Source organism: Podarcis liolepis (genome assembly GCF_965112155.1).
Source record: "Podarcis liolepis genome assembly, chromosome: 11".
NCBI classification, from domain to species: domain Eukaryota; kingdom Metazoa; phylum Chordata; class Lepidosauria; order Squamata; family Lacertidae; genus Podarcis; species Podarcis liolepis.
In genome coordinates this window covers 9,550,107-9,566,478 of record NC_139565.1, presented here as the reverse complement: position 1 = coordinate 9,566,478, position 16,372 = coordinate 9,550,107, and positions in this window count along the sequence as shown.

Here is a 16,372-nt window from a genome sequence, read left to right as displayed (position 1 = left end):
AGTGCTCACTGGAAGGACAGATCGTGAAGCTGAGGCTCCAATACTTTGGCCACCTCATGAGAAGAGAAGACTCCCTGGAAAAGACCCTGATGTTGGGAAAGATGGAGGGCACAAGGAGAAGGGGACGACAGAGAATGAGATGGTTGGATGGTGTTCTTGAAGCTACTAGCATGAGTTTGATCAAACTGCGGGAGGCAGTGGAGGACAGAAGTGCCTGGCGTGCTCTGGTCCATGGGGTCATGAAGAGTCGGACACAACTAAACGACTAAACAACAACAACAATATCTGTGTCCTGGTGTTTTATTCGTCAATGAGGGGGTCTCGACACACAACTAAGCTGTTTGAAAACCGAGGTACCAGTGTACACAGAAAAATGGTTTGGGAGGCAAGAGAAGGAAAAAAGGAAATTCAGAGGTTAGTTCTTAGTTACAAAGTTATTATAATGACCAGTTGGAATGGAAACAGTTCAAGGAGGAGGGGACAAACCAAACAGCTGCTTGTCTTTCAGCTGAGCTGGTGAAGTGACTTGCTTCCTTCTCCCATTCCCTCTGCTGGAATGGAGTTTTAAACATGACTCCAGCATTTCTGGGAAAAATTACCACACATCCTTTTTGATGCATGAAATCTCAGAAGCTGTGGCAGGACATTAGCGTTATACAATCCATTTTACAGCCAGTTGCTTCATTTGTAAATCCCCAAACAAGTCCTTGTTAAATCTATGTTATACAAGTCCCAAGTATGAAGTTCTTCGGGGGCAAAGAAGTTATTAGCTTTGCATATATTTTTAAACTAATTAGGTTGTCTCCAAACTTAGCCTCCGATACATATGTCAGCCAGGAAATGTTAGCTTTAAATTAGCTGTCAATCCTGTCTAACATTTAATTTAGCTGAACACAAACCTCACGGAATTGAGCACAAAGGTAATGTTAATTTTTGTTTCAGTCAGCAATCAGTGTAAATGCCAGAAATATAACACGGTTGCTAAATTAAATGTGTGCTTAAGGAAAAATGCTATTTTATTTCAATAACATTCAGGTGCGTTAAATGATAGGCACAATCCCAAATTTGTAAAGAAAGGAGAGAAAATCCAAGAGTTGATGGAACTTCATGGATACTTGTGTTTGTGGAAAGTTTTATACACTGAATGTTTGAAAACAACAGGCAGAAGAATTTTTAGATCTGCAATTGCTAACCTTCTTTAGGCCAATGGACAGACTGAGATTTTGAAAAGTGTCATTAGCACTATTCAATAAACTGGGTGCTGTGAGGGTGTGCTATAACATAAAACGACTGCCAAGGGGTGTGAAATAACACAAAGGGTTGCAATATCTCCCCATATCAAATGGGGGCGCCGTTTGCGTGCAGCCCCCCCCCCCGATCCCATGCGGCTCCTGGCAGTACAGCCTGGATTCACACACACACCCCAGGTGGTAGCTGCCTACTTCTGCCAGTCCCAGCTGGGGAGGCATTGCCAGGAGAGAGTTGGCCAGGTAAGGGGAGGAATTGACCAGCCCATGGTTAATTGAGACTACAATTCCCATCATCCCTGACCACTGGTCCTGCTAGCTAGGGATCATGGGAGTTGTAGGCCAAAAACATCTGGAGGGCCTAGGCTTCCTCAAGCCTGGTTTAAATCTTAATCTCTACAATATTATCTATAATTTGCTTCTAAGGTCTTAGTCTTGTTCCCTAAATTTTATGGCAACCGCACAAAATTTGGTCACCTTTAACGTGATCTTTGGATCCTTGTCCTCTATCAGAGATTTTGAACATCGAGGTTTGGGCCCACCTGGAATTTTCTGTATGACAGGGGTGATAAAAACTGAGTGTATATCCCTGTAAAAATGGCATAGTAGCAGGACATGAGAGATGGTTTCCATCTCTAATGCGCCGCAGGGGCAAACTCATTCCACGTACGGTTTACCCACGTATTTGCCCTGCAACAAGGCATACGGCAGTGTGTTGTAGTGGTTAAGAGTGGTAGACTCGTAATCTGGTGAACCAGGTTCGCTTCTCCATTCCTCTACATGCAGCTGCTGGGTGACCTTGGGCCAGTCACACCTCTCTGAAGTCTCTCAGCCCCACTCACCTCACAGATTGTTTGTTGTGGGAGAGGAAGGGAAAGGAGAATGTTAGCCGCTTTGAGACTCCTTCGGGTAGTGATAAAGCAGGATATCAAATCCAAACTCTTCTTCTTCTTGAATCTAGCAAACTCATAGACTCCTGTATAGAATCCTGAGGGTCATTTAGTCCAACCTCCTGCGATGCAGGAATCCTGCCCACAGTCATCCCTAGGTGGGCTCGAACCACCAACCTTCTGGTTACCAGCCAGATGCACTGAGTCACTGTGTCGTTGGAATGCAGACATTACGTAATTCAAATGCCAAGCTAGTACCATGCGTGGGAAATTCAGGCAAGCCACAACAAACGCTTCATCCAAGCTTTCAGTGGAGCTTTTGCCTTCCAGTCTCGACGATTGAAACATTACAGTGGTTCCTCGCAAGACAAAATTAATTCATCCCGCGAGTTTTTTCGTCTAGCGAATTTTTCGTCTTGCGAAGCACGGTGTCGGAAAAGTTTTGGAAAAGCTTCAAAAATCACCAAAAACCTCAAAAAAGGCTACCACACCGCGTTCTATGAGTTGCTCCTCGAAGTCAAGTTGCAACTGTATTAACGGTGTTAAGAAAAAGGAAACAAACTTGCAAGACATTTTCGTTTTGCGAAGCAAGCCCATAGGGAAATTCGTCTTGCGAAGCAGCTCAAAAACCGCAAAACCCTTTCGTCTAGCGAGTTTTTCGTCTTGCGAGGTATTCGTCTTGCGGGGCACCACTGTACACATGAAAAAAGGCCGGAGACATTGGTTTACGATATCTTGCAGTAAAGAAGGTGAAAGAGAAGCTGAAATTACGGGTTTTCTGCTTTCCAGTAACTGCCGCTCACTTTGCGATGCATTAGCTACTTCCCTGCACAACTGGATGAGGAAAACATCCTTTGCCTAAGGGTATGAGACCCAGAATATGAATAGCTCTGAAGATTATCAGAGAAGACTCTAAGCTTTAGTTGAAATCAATAGTAGAGGGAAATAAGCACTGCCATTGGTCAAATAGCTTGGGGAACTCAGATTTTTCATTTTATGCTCTGCAATATGAGCTTCCTTTTAAAGGGGTAGGGGTTAAAGCATGTGGCTTCTGTGGTTACAGAGATAATATACCAACCAAGAACCAACTGTAAGCCCATGCAGCAATGTATCATTGATTCTGCCGAGAACCTGAAACAGCAGCATTTGAAGGATGCATTCTAACGGTCTCTTCCATTGATTTACAGGACCTACTTCCTGATTGTTTTAAAATGAAATGTTGTTAACTATTCCACTGCTGACCAAAGCATGCAGAAACAGATGGCGTTTCACGATCTCACATTTAAGGTGAAGATCGGCTCATGGGATCCTACACAGGCTCATGGGATCCTACATGGGATCCTACACAGGCTCACAGGATCCTGCATCCATGTATTTGCATTCGCTGCAAATAGTATTTCCAGGACACACCTGGATTTTGAATGCTATGACGTCTCTAGCCTTCTCCCTAACAGCAAAACTGGTCTGACAGTTTTATTTTCCCTGGCTGTATGTTCTCCACTTCCGGGAACTGGTGAAAGGTGCAGATTTTCACTGGGTTTCTAAAACTTTAGATTGTGCAAAGGCTTTGCACACTCAAAAGGACCAGCTTCCTGTTCCTTAAAAGGAGGTTGTGAGAGGCAGAAGTGGGAATAAGAGGCAGAGACTGACTAGCAGAACAGTTTGTAAAACCTCTGGACCTCTGAGGCCATTCTGTGATACGCAGGACCTTTGCTCCCTTAAAAGGTTTTTCCAGGGGGTTGCAGGTGTCTGCTTTGCAATGCACCTGTCACACGTACGTCAAGTGGAGTGGAGTTCAAAGTAAGGGGTCAGGGAAATATCCAGCACCAAAGTGCTTTGTCAGAGCAGCTAAAATAACAACAGGTCTGAAGTCACTTGGGTCAGTGGAAAGAAAAGGAAAGAGGTGGGCAAGATGTCATTGCAGGAGCACTCGAGCGAGAAGAAATGAGATGACAAAAAAAAAAAACAGTGAATAAGGCAAGTTGCAGAGCAGCCACAAAGGCAGAAAAGTATCTGAAAAATCTGATGGAAGGGTCTATCCCAGGCGTAGGCAAACTCGGCCCTCCAGATGTTTTGGGACTACAACTCCCATCATCCCTGACCAGTGGTCCTGTTAGCTAGGGATGATGGGAGTTGTAGTCCCAAAACATCTGGAGGGCTGAGTTTGCCTTTGCCTGGTCTATCCCATATTTTAACCCAAGAAGAGTCTCAGTGAGGGAAACCGTCCCAAATTAGGGAGACCTTGTGAATTTTTCCAGATGTTGTGCTGACATGGCAGCACTCTGATTGCACACAACTCCCTCTTGAACACACCTGAGTGGGAGGCTGAGCTGTGAATCTCATGGCACCTGAGAAACAGGTCTTTCAAGCTTTGACCCTCACTCTGCAACAACCGTCACATAAGCAAACCCTGTTAATTCATACACAGCTTATTGCTTGACTGGTGCCTGTTATAATTTCTCACCACTTTCAAATCAACTATGGGAATGTACAGTCATATGTGGTGGGATTGTCCATTAGTTAATGAATATTGGAAACAGATTGGTATAGACATATCGGGAATTGTGGGTAGGAAGGTGGGAATATCTAAATTAATGGTTCTTATTGGTCTGAGTAGCACTGAGTTAAAAACAAAAGAGGAATGTAAATGGGTAAAGTTGATGGTAACTGCAGCCAGACAGGTTATAGCGAGTAACTGGAAAAATGCAGAAGAGTTAGGGATGAACCAATGGAGGAAAAAACTGAATAATATTATAATATCTAACTGTGAAGATACACAGAATGAAAGGGTTTAAGGTCAGCGAGAAAGAGGAGGATTGGTTTGAGAAGATATTGAATTATTTGGGTAGGTTTGAACAATTTGGGGCAATTAAAATGTTAAAAGTTAAATAAACCTTGTGGATGGAGGAGTGTTAAAGTATATAAAATTGTACATATGGGTGATTTGAATATGTTATTATTGATTATGTATACCCAATGTATCAGCCACCTGGGGGGTTTCACTGTTTGTGTTTTGGTTGTTGGTAAAGAATATATATATATATATATATATATATATATATGCAGGTTTTGGTGTCTTCGGGTGTCTTCCCGTGTAAGAGTTGGGGTGTCTAGGCGACGTTTCGACGAGGTCTCACTCGTCATCTTCAGGCTGGTGCTTACGGCTTCTTGTTACTGGAACAGAGCAGGATCTCAGTGTTTGAGTTCCTATAAATACTGTTGAGGGGGTGTGGTGTATTCTGGGCAGAGAGGAAGTTCCCAGGATAGTGTGACTTTTCTTCTTTTGTTCCTTAATTACTTGAGGGATATCTTGAGTGATTTCTTGAGTGATATTCTGAGTACCACTTAGGAGGGTCATTAAGAGTGGATTAGTTGCTAAAGCTTTCGTGTCTTGACCTCTTGAGCTTGTGAAGAGTTTTTCTGAGAAGATGGCTGTACTGCACTTAGTTGTGCTCTGGCTTGGCTTCGTGTATAGGGGCGAGCTGTGGTTTTGTGCCCTGTGCCAGTCAGATCTGTGTAGGGATTGCAGGGGGGTGTAGCATCCGGAAGTGCCACTATGGTTTGGCTACTGGATGGTGTCTGTAATTTATCTGTGGAGAGGGTCTGGGTTTGGGTCTGGTGTGGTTGATTGGTGATGGCGTTCTGTGTGCCTCTGGTTCTGGTGTCGGTTTTTGTGGGGAGGGCTAATTTCCAGATGTCTGGCAGGCGGGACGTGTCGTCACGCTTGTTCATGTTGTGAGGGTGTTTCTCTATCTCGATGGCTTCCATGATTATTCTCTTGTGGTGATGTTCCATGTTAAAGAGCAATTTGGAATCTGCAAAATTAATTTCGTGTCCTGTTTCTTTCATGTGTTGGAAAAGAGAGGAAGTTTTTTCTTCTTTTTTGACGGCATTCTTGTGTTCTGCGATACGTGCATTTATTCGTCTGTTTGTTTGTCCAATGTACACCCCCCTGCAATCCCTACACAGATCTGACTGGCACAGGGCACAAAACCACAGCTCGCCCCTATACACGAAGCCAAGCCAGAGCACAACTAAGTGCAGTACAGCCATCTTCTCAGAAAAACTCTTCACAAGCTCAAGAGGTCAAGACACGAAAGCTTTAGCAACTAATCCACTCTTAATGACCCTCCTAAGTGGTACTCAGAATATCACTCAAGAAATCACTCAAGATATCCCTCAAGTAATTAAGTAATTAAGTAATTAAGTAATTAAGTAATTAAGTAATTAAGTAATTAAGGAACAAAAGAAGAAAAGTCACACTATCCTGGGAACTTCCTCTCTGCCCAGAATACACCACACCCCCTCAACAGTATTTATAGGAACTCAAACACTGAGATCCTGCTCTGTTCCAGTAACAAGAAGCCGTAAGCACCAGCCTGAAGATGACGAGTGAGACCTCGTCGAAACGTCGCCTAGACACCCCAACTCTTACACGGGAAGACACCCGAAGACACCAAAACCTGCATTCCTGTACCCGTGAAAATCTACGAAAGCATATATATATATATATATATATATATATATATATATATATATATAGCCTTCATTTTCCAAAGGAGGGGACAGGACTGTCCACCTGCCAGTGCTGTTCACCTGGTTTTGCATTTTCAGATCAGGTACATTTTAGGGGCTTGACTCAGTTCCCGCATTGAGCTTGTTCATTTCTTTCCCCATACCTCTTGATTTATCTATTTATATTTAATAACCTCATCCTCTCAGGGTCTGTTTACTAAATATTATTTCTACACGAAGCAATATATGCTGTAGGGATGCATTTAGATGATAGGAAAAGTGTGACATCATTAGATCTAAGCCTATTATAGTTATCATTAGTAATAGTTCCCATAATTTCCTTTTCATGCATGAAATAGAAGTTGATGAGGTTGCTGGGCATCTGTTTGATGGAGAGCATTGCTTTGAAGTATTTGAAATAAACACATACACTCACCCTTTATTATTTAAAACAACTTACATGTCTTAACAACTTCATAACATATCACCCCTTTTGTGCTATAAAATACTGTATTTTGCTATTTTGAATCGTGACAGTACCTAAAACTATTCTAGGCAAAAAGACACGATCAAAATATTCGTTTTTAGCCATGGGGAATTCATATACAAATAACCCAGAACAGAACCTTGAGATTTCCCCTCTTATTCTACATTCAAGGAAATTCACATTTTGCATAGTTGTTAACTTGAGTTCTTATTATCACAAGAGCATCTGTACTTTGAGGAAAACCCCCTTAATTATGCAATCATTACATTTATTCAGAAACCAAAATAGCTGAGCTGAAAAGATTAAGTTGAATTAATGAGATGATGCTACCAAATGCCCATAGGTGGTTTGGTATCTTGGAGAAAATAATAGGCAAAAAGTTACTGAAGAATTTTGTGCTTGCACTCCCTTCCTCCCTCCCTACCTCCCTCCCTCCCTCCCTACCTATCTCTCTCTCACACACACACTTTTTCTTTGTCTTACCGATCCAGCAACTCGGAGAGGAGAAAAATAGACGATATGGGGAGGAAGAGCAATACAGTCACAAAGCATCTTACTCTTCTGTGTTTTCTGTATATATTTTTATATTTTTATTGTATTTTAAAACAAAAACGAATGAAGTCAAAATCCAATTTGTAGTCCAAACACTTTTAAGCAAACAGAGGCTAGGGTGTTTCTGCAAAAATATTGGTACAATTCTCGATTTTTGAACGTCTCCATTGATAACATTTCGGTTTTTGAATGCCGTAAACCCGGAAGTAAATGCTTCAGTTTTCGAACATGCCTTGGAAGTCAAACGTGCCATGCAGCTTCCACTGAGTGCAGGACCCTGAGGCCCAGCTGTCGGCTATTGAGTTTTTGGTTTTTGAACGTTTCAGAACTCGAACGGTCTCCCAGAACAGATTACCACCACCATCCGTACGCCGCTCGAGTGGCGCCAGCGGCAAACCGCTATGTGCAGCGCATGTGTGGCATCGCTGTGTACAGTGCATGTGTGCAACACCGCACATGCACTGTGCATAGCAGTTTGCCGCTGGCGCCGCTCAAGCGCCGTACGGATGGTGGCGGGATCCTTTGCTCACGGCTGCAGCCATGAATGGAGAATCCTCCACATGCGGCTACGGCGACACAATCGCTGCTCGTGCCACCGCACCTGGGGATGGTGGGGAGAGCACCCCACGGGGTGCCTTCTTGCCACCTCCCCCAGACATGGCACCCCTCTGTCCTCCCTTGCGACACCACTGGGAGGACAAAGGCTGAGGACAGGTGCGGTGCAAACGCGCCAGCAGAGGCTCACCATGCTGTCCACTACTGTGACAGTCCTAAGGTTCCACAGACATTTCAGATGTATCAGCAGTAAGACAAAGCTTTGCAGTAATTGCCATTAGATGCAGAACCAATCCACATTATGGCCACAGCTCAGTGCAGCATTAGGAGCCCATTGATTTCAAAGGAATTAAGATAATATATCTCCTTGTTTGATGGAGGACATGGTGTACAGCAAATAGTGCATTCATTGCGCTGCCAACCTAATTGCTCTTTTAGCAACAACTATGTTCCATAGTGAGACGTTTCATCCTGATGAATAGCATCAATAATCTGATTTTTTTCTTCCATACTGAAAGAGCCCAACTAGTTGAGATTAATGAAATCTGTCACTGAATCCACCATCTCTTCAAATGACTGCAAAAAGCACCCGAAGAGGTACATGTTTGGATCAGGGCCATGGTGCTTCGGGAAGGATTTTCAACCCATTCTCCCATTAACTGCCCGCCCCCCTCTCTGCCACCCCTTCATGGAGCAAAGCAACTGACCTGGAGCTAAGTATGATTGATATAATAATAATAATAATAATAATAATAATAATAATAATAATAATAATAATTTATGCCCGCCCTCCCCTGCCAGAGCCAGGCTCAGGGCAGCTAACACCAATAAGATCACAGTAAAAACATAATGGAGGAAAAGGGGGGGGCAATTTAAAATACAAGTTAAAATGCCATTTAAGATGCAGCCTCATTTAAAGTAGCCCATAGATCAAAACCATAAGGGAAGGGAAACATAAGGGTCAGACCGAGTCCAAACCAAAGACCAGGTGGAACAGCTCTGTCTTGCAGGCCCCGCGGAAAGATGTCAAGTCCCGCAGGGCCCTAGTCTCTTGTGACAGAGTGTTCCACCACATTGGGGCCAGTGCTGAAAAGGCCCTGGCCCTAATTGAGACCAATCTAACCTCCTTGAGGCTCGGGACCTCCAAAGTGTTGTTATTCGTGGAGGTGGCCCATTTCTCAGTTGGTAGAGCATGAGACTCTGAATCTCAGGATCGGTTTTCAAATATGTATCTTTTATTTATATTTCCTAACCAAAGGGAAACGCATGAAGCAGGCTGACATCAGGCCAGAAGAAAGCTCTTAGAAAGTGAACTCTATGCTCAGGGCTGTCTTAAGTATACAGTGGTGCCCCGCAAGACGAATGCCTCGCAAGACGGAAAACCCGCTAGAGGAAAGGGTTTTCCGTTTTGGAGGTGCTTCGCAAAACGAATTTCCTATGGGCTTGCTTCACAAGACGAAAATGTCTTGTGAGTTCCTGCGGGGTTTTTTTCCTCCCCCCCTTTTTCCCAAGCCGCTAAGCCGCTTATCAGCTGATCCTAAGCTGCCAAGCCGCTTATCAGCTGATCCGCTAAGCCGCTAATAGCGCTAATCCACTAAGCTGCTAATGGGCCTGCTTCGCAAGACGAAAAAACCGCAAGATGAAGAGACTCGCGGAACGGATTCTTTTCATCTTGAGAGGCACCACTGTATCTGGCGCCGTGGTACAAAGATCCTTCCGGTGCCCTCCCTCCCTAGTTTCCCAGAGTTGAAAGCCTTTTTTATGGCGCTGCCGGCAGCTTTGTGGGGCTGGAGGAGGCGGGCAGTGGCTGGAGGGCAGCTCATCTGGTGGGAAAGAGGCGGAGGCTCCGGGCGCAGTGCTGCTTCAGCGAGGCGGGTGAGGGCAGCGAGCCAGTGTGGTGTAGTGGTTAAGAGCGGTAGTCTCGTAATCTGGGGAACCGGGTTCGCGCCTCCACTCTTCCACCTGCAGCTGCTGCGTGACCTTGGGCTAGTCACACTTCTTTGAAGACTCTCAGCCCCACTCACCTCACAGAGTGTTTGTTGTGGGGGAGGAAGGGAAAGGAGAATGTTAGCCGCTTTGAGACTCCTTCGGGTAGTGATAAAGCGGGATATCAAATCCAAACTCCTCCTCTTCTTCTTCTGATGCCAAGTTCTTCCCTGGCGCCCTCCAGAACTTGGCGCCCTGGCGCACCGCACCACTTGCCTCTATGGGCAAGGCACCCCTGTCTATGCTCAACACTATTAAAAATATTAAAGTGAATCAGCCTTCACACACCCCCAAAAAATATGAATGCTGCTAAGCTCTTTAAAAAGCTCTGTTTGTTTCTATCACTTTGTTTTACCTCAGCCCCTTATGTAAAGTTGATGGCATCTTAATTGCTATTAAATCCTATTAAAACAGCAAGAGGAAAGGAATTCGCTGCTATTAATTTTCCAGTTGTCAACCGGTTCATGCGCCACTTTTTGATTCTTGAAATGTGACATACGACTTGGAACAAGAATAATGCCCCCCATTGTGCTCAGTTAAGGTTTCATGAAAATAATCTGTTTGATGTACACATAAGCATGCAGCCATCTGCTTATAGTCCCAGAGCATCAACTCGCAAAGTATCTATAAGATGCAGGTCTGTTTTCTAGGTTTGGATGACGAAATCACCTACTGGCTAAAGTAAAGGCAGGAACAGATGGCCAGAGTGGAGGCCATCAAACCAGCATGTTGGTAGTTGATTGATAGTGACTGAAGAAATTATCAAATTAATAGAACACAGAGGAAGCCCAGAAAACCAGATATTTTATTATGCAGCAGCTTCTTCTGCTATATTCCCCAGCCTGATGTCCTCCAGGAGTTTTCAACTGCAACTCCCATTAGCCCCAAGCTGTCTTTGACTTTTACATGCAATCAGAGCACAGATTGAATTTGGAAACTGGACGTATCTCCTCACAACAAGAACCACTGATGGATAAACTGTGTGGAGGAAAAGTCTGTGAGCTGGATACTCCTGCAGGTGGAGGGAAGGAAAGTGCGGTGGCTTTTTTATTTTTATTTTTTGCCTATTTCCAGCCCCACCAAAACTCACTGGAACTCAGTTCTGGCACCTCTCAGTTGGGGACCATTGCCATTCTAAGAGAATGAGGGAGGTGTTCATGGTGAGTTCCGGAACCTCTTGTTTGGGGAAAATAAATGTGTTTTCATTTTGCATTTCTATGTTGTGACCCGCCCTGTGATATTTGGATGAAAAAATAAAAATAAAAATAATACAGTGGTACCTCAGGTTAAGTACTTAATTCGTTCCAGAGTTCCGTTCTTAACCTGAAACTGTTCTTAACCTGAAGCACCACTTTAGCTAACGGGGCCTTCCCACTGCTGCTGCGCCGCCGGAGCATAATTTCTGTTCTCATCCTGAAGCAAAGTTCTTAACCTGAGGTACTATTTCTGGGTTAGCAGAGTCTGTAACCTGAAGCGTATGTAACCTGAAGCATATGTAACCTGAGGTACCACTGTAATAAAAACTATATAAACAACTAAGGGTGGGGAATTGTGACAACCCATATGTTGTTTGACTGCAACTCCCAGCAGCCCCTATATCCTTTTCAATGTGTTTGGGGGAGCGGTTATGGGTTTGGTTTCTTCTTGTTTTCATTATGTATTTTGTGTTTCTATCCTGTATTTTATACTGTGAACCACCCTGAGATCTGTGGATGAAGGGTGGTATACAAATTTACTACTACTACTAAATAATAATAATAATAATAATAATAATAATAATAATAATAATAATAATAATATAAACACAACAATACAGTTAAAGTGCCACCAAGAAAAGAAACTGCTTTTTCTACACACAAAGGTACACAGAGGAAGGAATCTGCTCCCCTGACATTATCAAGGAAATAATATTTGTTCAAAGAATATAGTCCTACTGTGCCTTAAGATACAGCTTTCCACATTGTTTTGCGGTTATATTTAAACAAAGGCAGGTGATGGTTTTGTATTAAAGTATATAAATATTCCTAGGGGATGTGACCTACTCTAGTTCAATAAAAAATAATTGCCTTTTGTCTGAACCTTGAAAATAATATTTACAGACCTTTGTCTCTCCCAAAAAGAAAAGCCTAAACCATAATATGTTTTTGTGGCAAATAAAGTCTTTGCTAGAGCATCATACCCAGTGTAATAGGTCATTGTTTTTAGCCATATGTAGCTCGGGATGCATAAGAAATTCGATTCAGATGGCATTTAAAGGTGGACTTAACTAATTCACCTTTTTGGAAACGATATATGAACCGAACCACAGCCATTCTTTAAAATTCTCCAAATTTCGCAATGCAGTTCTCTAGCCAAGTAATGTGTTCAAAGGATGCATGAAAATGCATTTATGGATGAAAATACCATATAATGACCGCTCCCCGCTTAAAACGGGGGTGCCCTTTGCGTGGACGCGCACAGCCCTTGATCTGGAGCGGCCCCATCAGCATAGGCTTGGCTTGGCCTTCCCTCAGGTGAGATACCTGGAGGTCTCCGCCTACCTCAGACAGTTGTCCAATCCCACCTGGGGGAAGCGTTGCCAAGGAGACCAGGCCAGGTAGGGGAGGGATTACCTGCCCACACAATAGAGGGAGGATCTTACCTGGGAATCCTCACTTGGCTCCAGAGCTTCTCCCACCCTACCCACCCTCAGTTAATGTCTTCTTTTGCAGGTTAACTTTTCTTCATAGGTTTTGCAGGTTAACTTTTCTTCACAGGTATGCGGGCGCTGCTACGTTAAGGTCGCTGTCAAAGGGCAGGAAAGGAATTTCCCTGCATTGGCAGGTTTCGCCTTTCCCGTAGCAAAACGTCAGAACTTTGGCGGTATCAGGCCTTGGGCGGAATCCTTAAGTCCATCTTCCTCTTTATGGTGGCGATATCAGGGTTCCCTGTTAAAGGGGTTTCTGAAGGGAGGCTCTGGCCGTACGCCGAAAGGTCGTCATTGCTCTCCCCTGCGGCGGCGGTGTAACAGGGTGGCTATCTCTGCTTGAACATATGTTCTCCAGAGCCGGCCCATCCCCCCCCCCACACACACTGGATAACCCTGATGCTCCATAGGTCCCCGGCTGGGGACTGGGGAAGGAGAACGCCCAATGCCTGAGCCAAGGTCTACCCACATTTGAAATTTAATAAAGTTGTGGCCAATTTAATCCCATAGCACGTTGTCTTGCGTCGTTATTCCACATGACAGGGGGAACTGCGTGGGATCTGGGGACTCCGCTTGTCCACCAAAAATGAATGCTCTTTAGAAAAACTGCTTTGTAAAAATATGTACCGGTATGTTAGGCAAAATTACACATAAAAATGTATATTCCAGGAGAAATTCACACTAAAATGCTGGTGAATTTTCATGCAACAATGTAGAAATGTGCGGACCTGATCTTAAGATTGGAAAAATGAGAAAAGAAGGAAAGATTCTGCAAACATAATTTTGGACTTTTGTGACAACAGCCAAGAAATAGGAAGTGCAAAATAAGGCACGTGATCATCTACAAAGGGTTTTCTCCCTAAAATGAGAGCACGTGTTGCGGTGGGGTCTGCCAGGCCAACCCTCTGTTGCCAGGCAGGTTAATGGTTATTGCCTGATAGCAACGATTGGATGACCGGGTTGCTGGGGCAAATTGCATGTTGCAAATTGGGTGGGTGGGACCAAAGGCTTTAAATATTGGGGGCACTTGCTTTCTCTTTCTCTTTCACAGAGTGCATCGGATCACCCGCCCGCCCGCCCGCCCGCCCTGTGTTCCGGTTGACCTTGCTATGCCTGTCATGGGGTCATCTGCTTTGGGGGCAGGGGCCTAGTAGGAATTTTGTCCATTTGGCTGACTGGCTGGTACCATTTGGTTTTTGACTACTACTTAGCAATTTGTCACAACTTGTAAGGTTGTGGTTAGGCATTGGTTATAAAAATTGGTGGAGGAGGGGTCAGGATAGGCTGTGCCTGCCCCTCCAATGGTGGCGTGGAAGGGAATTCCGTTAAAGGAATCCTGGGGCTTCCAATCCCTGAAATCGGACCAGGGCCGGCAAGCCATGGGGAGCTGGTTGGGTGAGTGGTGAGGGACTGTCACTCAGCTCAACTGATCCCCAACATTGTTTTCCTTTCACTGGCTTCTGAGGGAGTTCGGTAAGTCAGTTCTGTCCCAGCCAGGGGGGACAGATAGTCATAACCAATGCCTAAGCAACCACTCACAGATTATGTATTTTAATAAAGTTGTGGCCAAAATTATGCCAAAAACCTTAAACAAAAATTGCGTGTGATTTGTGAATTATTTTGAGGGGTGGCTTGGGGACCTCCACACGCAACTGCTATCACAAACTCCTTGAAGGGAAGCCAACTATAATAAACTTTAAGCAAGACACAAAGTTGCAGAAGCTTAATTGATCTGGGTCCCCTTGTCCATTTTCTGCCCCACTGGCCCAAGCTCCTTCCCACCCCATGAGACCTGTGGTTACAGGGAGGTATACAATTTTAATAAATAATAATAATTGGGCGCTTTGGATGAAAAGAAGCCATTTCCTTTTACCTCTCTATATACATCATTAATTAGAAACAAAATGTACGCTTTAATAATATAATCGTGTATTAACTAACCCATTCTTATGCGTTTAGCTTCATCATAATTTTGGACATAGTCATGTTTATTTAGGTGAACAACTAGCCCTTCCCCCCAAAAAAGGGGGTGTGCACAGGACCTCGTGGGCAATTGCTATTTTTCTAGAAAGAGAGGTGCTCGAACATGAATGCTTCTCTTGTTCTCTTTTAATGGCAATAGCAGAGAGATGCCAGAACTGAATTCTGGCAAGTTCCAGCTGGAAAAAAGCCCTGCCGTGGATCATAAACCAACAACAAACAAAGCTATGGTCACGTAATACTCAATAAACACATGAGACATATCCAGCTGTGTTCTTAGATAAATAAGGCATACTATTCATGTATCAAATCATAACTTTCAACGGAAGTAACTCATAAAGTTCGACAAACGAACAAAGCAGAAGACCCATTGGATCAGATCATTCTCAAATCAGTTCATGCATAAGGTACATCTGTGTAATACTGTCTATTCCACCTGTCTGTTCATAGAGTCCAACAATCTACAAGAAAGGTTGTTACAGTTCCACCGAATCCTTTCACAGAGTCTAAGACAAGGATTTCTGGAATAGTGGCCTTGTTTCGCTGTCCTGGGCTTCGTTGTTGTTTAGTCGTTTAGTCATGTCCAACTCTTCATGACCCCATGGACCAGAGCATGCCAGGCACTTCTGTCTTCCACTGCCTCCCGCAGTTTGGTCAAACTTATGTTGGTAGCTTCGAGAACACTATCCAACCATCTCGTCCTCTGTCGTCCCCTTCTCCTTGTGCCCTCCATCTTTCCCAACATCAGGGTCTTTTCCAGGGAGTCTTCTCTTCTCATGAGGTGGCCAAAGTATTGGAGCCTCAGCTTCAGGATTTGTCCTTCCAGTGAGCACTCAGGGCTGATTTCCTTCAGAATGGATAGGTTTGATCTTCTTGCAGTCCATGGGACTCTCAAGAGTCTCCTCCAGCACCATAATTCAAAAGCATCAATTCTTTGGAGATCAGCCTTCTTTATGGTCCAGCTTTCACTTCCATACATCACTAAGTAATACAAATAAATACAATGTCGTGATCTCACACATTTTACAGCAAAAAGAATATAAAACCACAAATAACTGTACATAGCATATGTGATATTACATACCATATGTGATATTACAGGACAGTGGATCTTAAGGCATAGTAGTAGCTGTGGTAAGCAGCAACAGTTACAAAGTAGGGTTATATGGACAAGCACAATACTGATTGGGTTACAGGTGTTGGCAATCCACAGATATCGAGTTCTGGCAAGTTCCAGCTGGAAAAAAGGCCCTGTCATGGATCATAAATCAGCTATTGGCCAGTAGGACCAACCATTATTGGGTTCCATTATCATTTGTATATGTAAAGATTTGTTTCAAATGGAAACCAACACGCCTAGCTCAAGGACAGAGCTAGCCACCATAGCATTACCTCTGTCCACCTGGGTGTGATCATTTCTACATGACATAATATCTGAAACGGACTATTGCTATTCCCTTTTCTCAAGCATTAC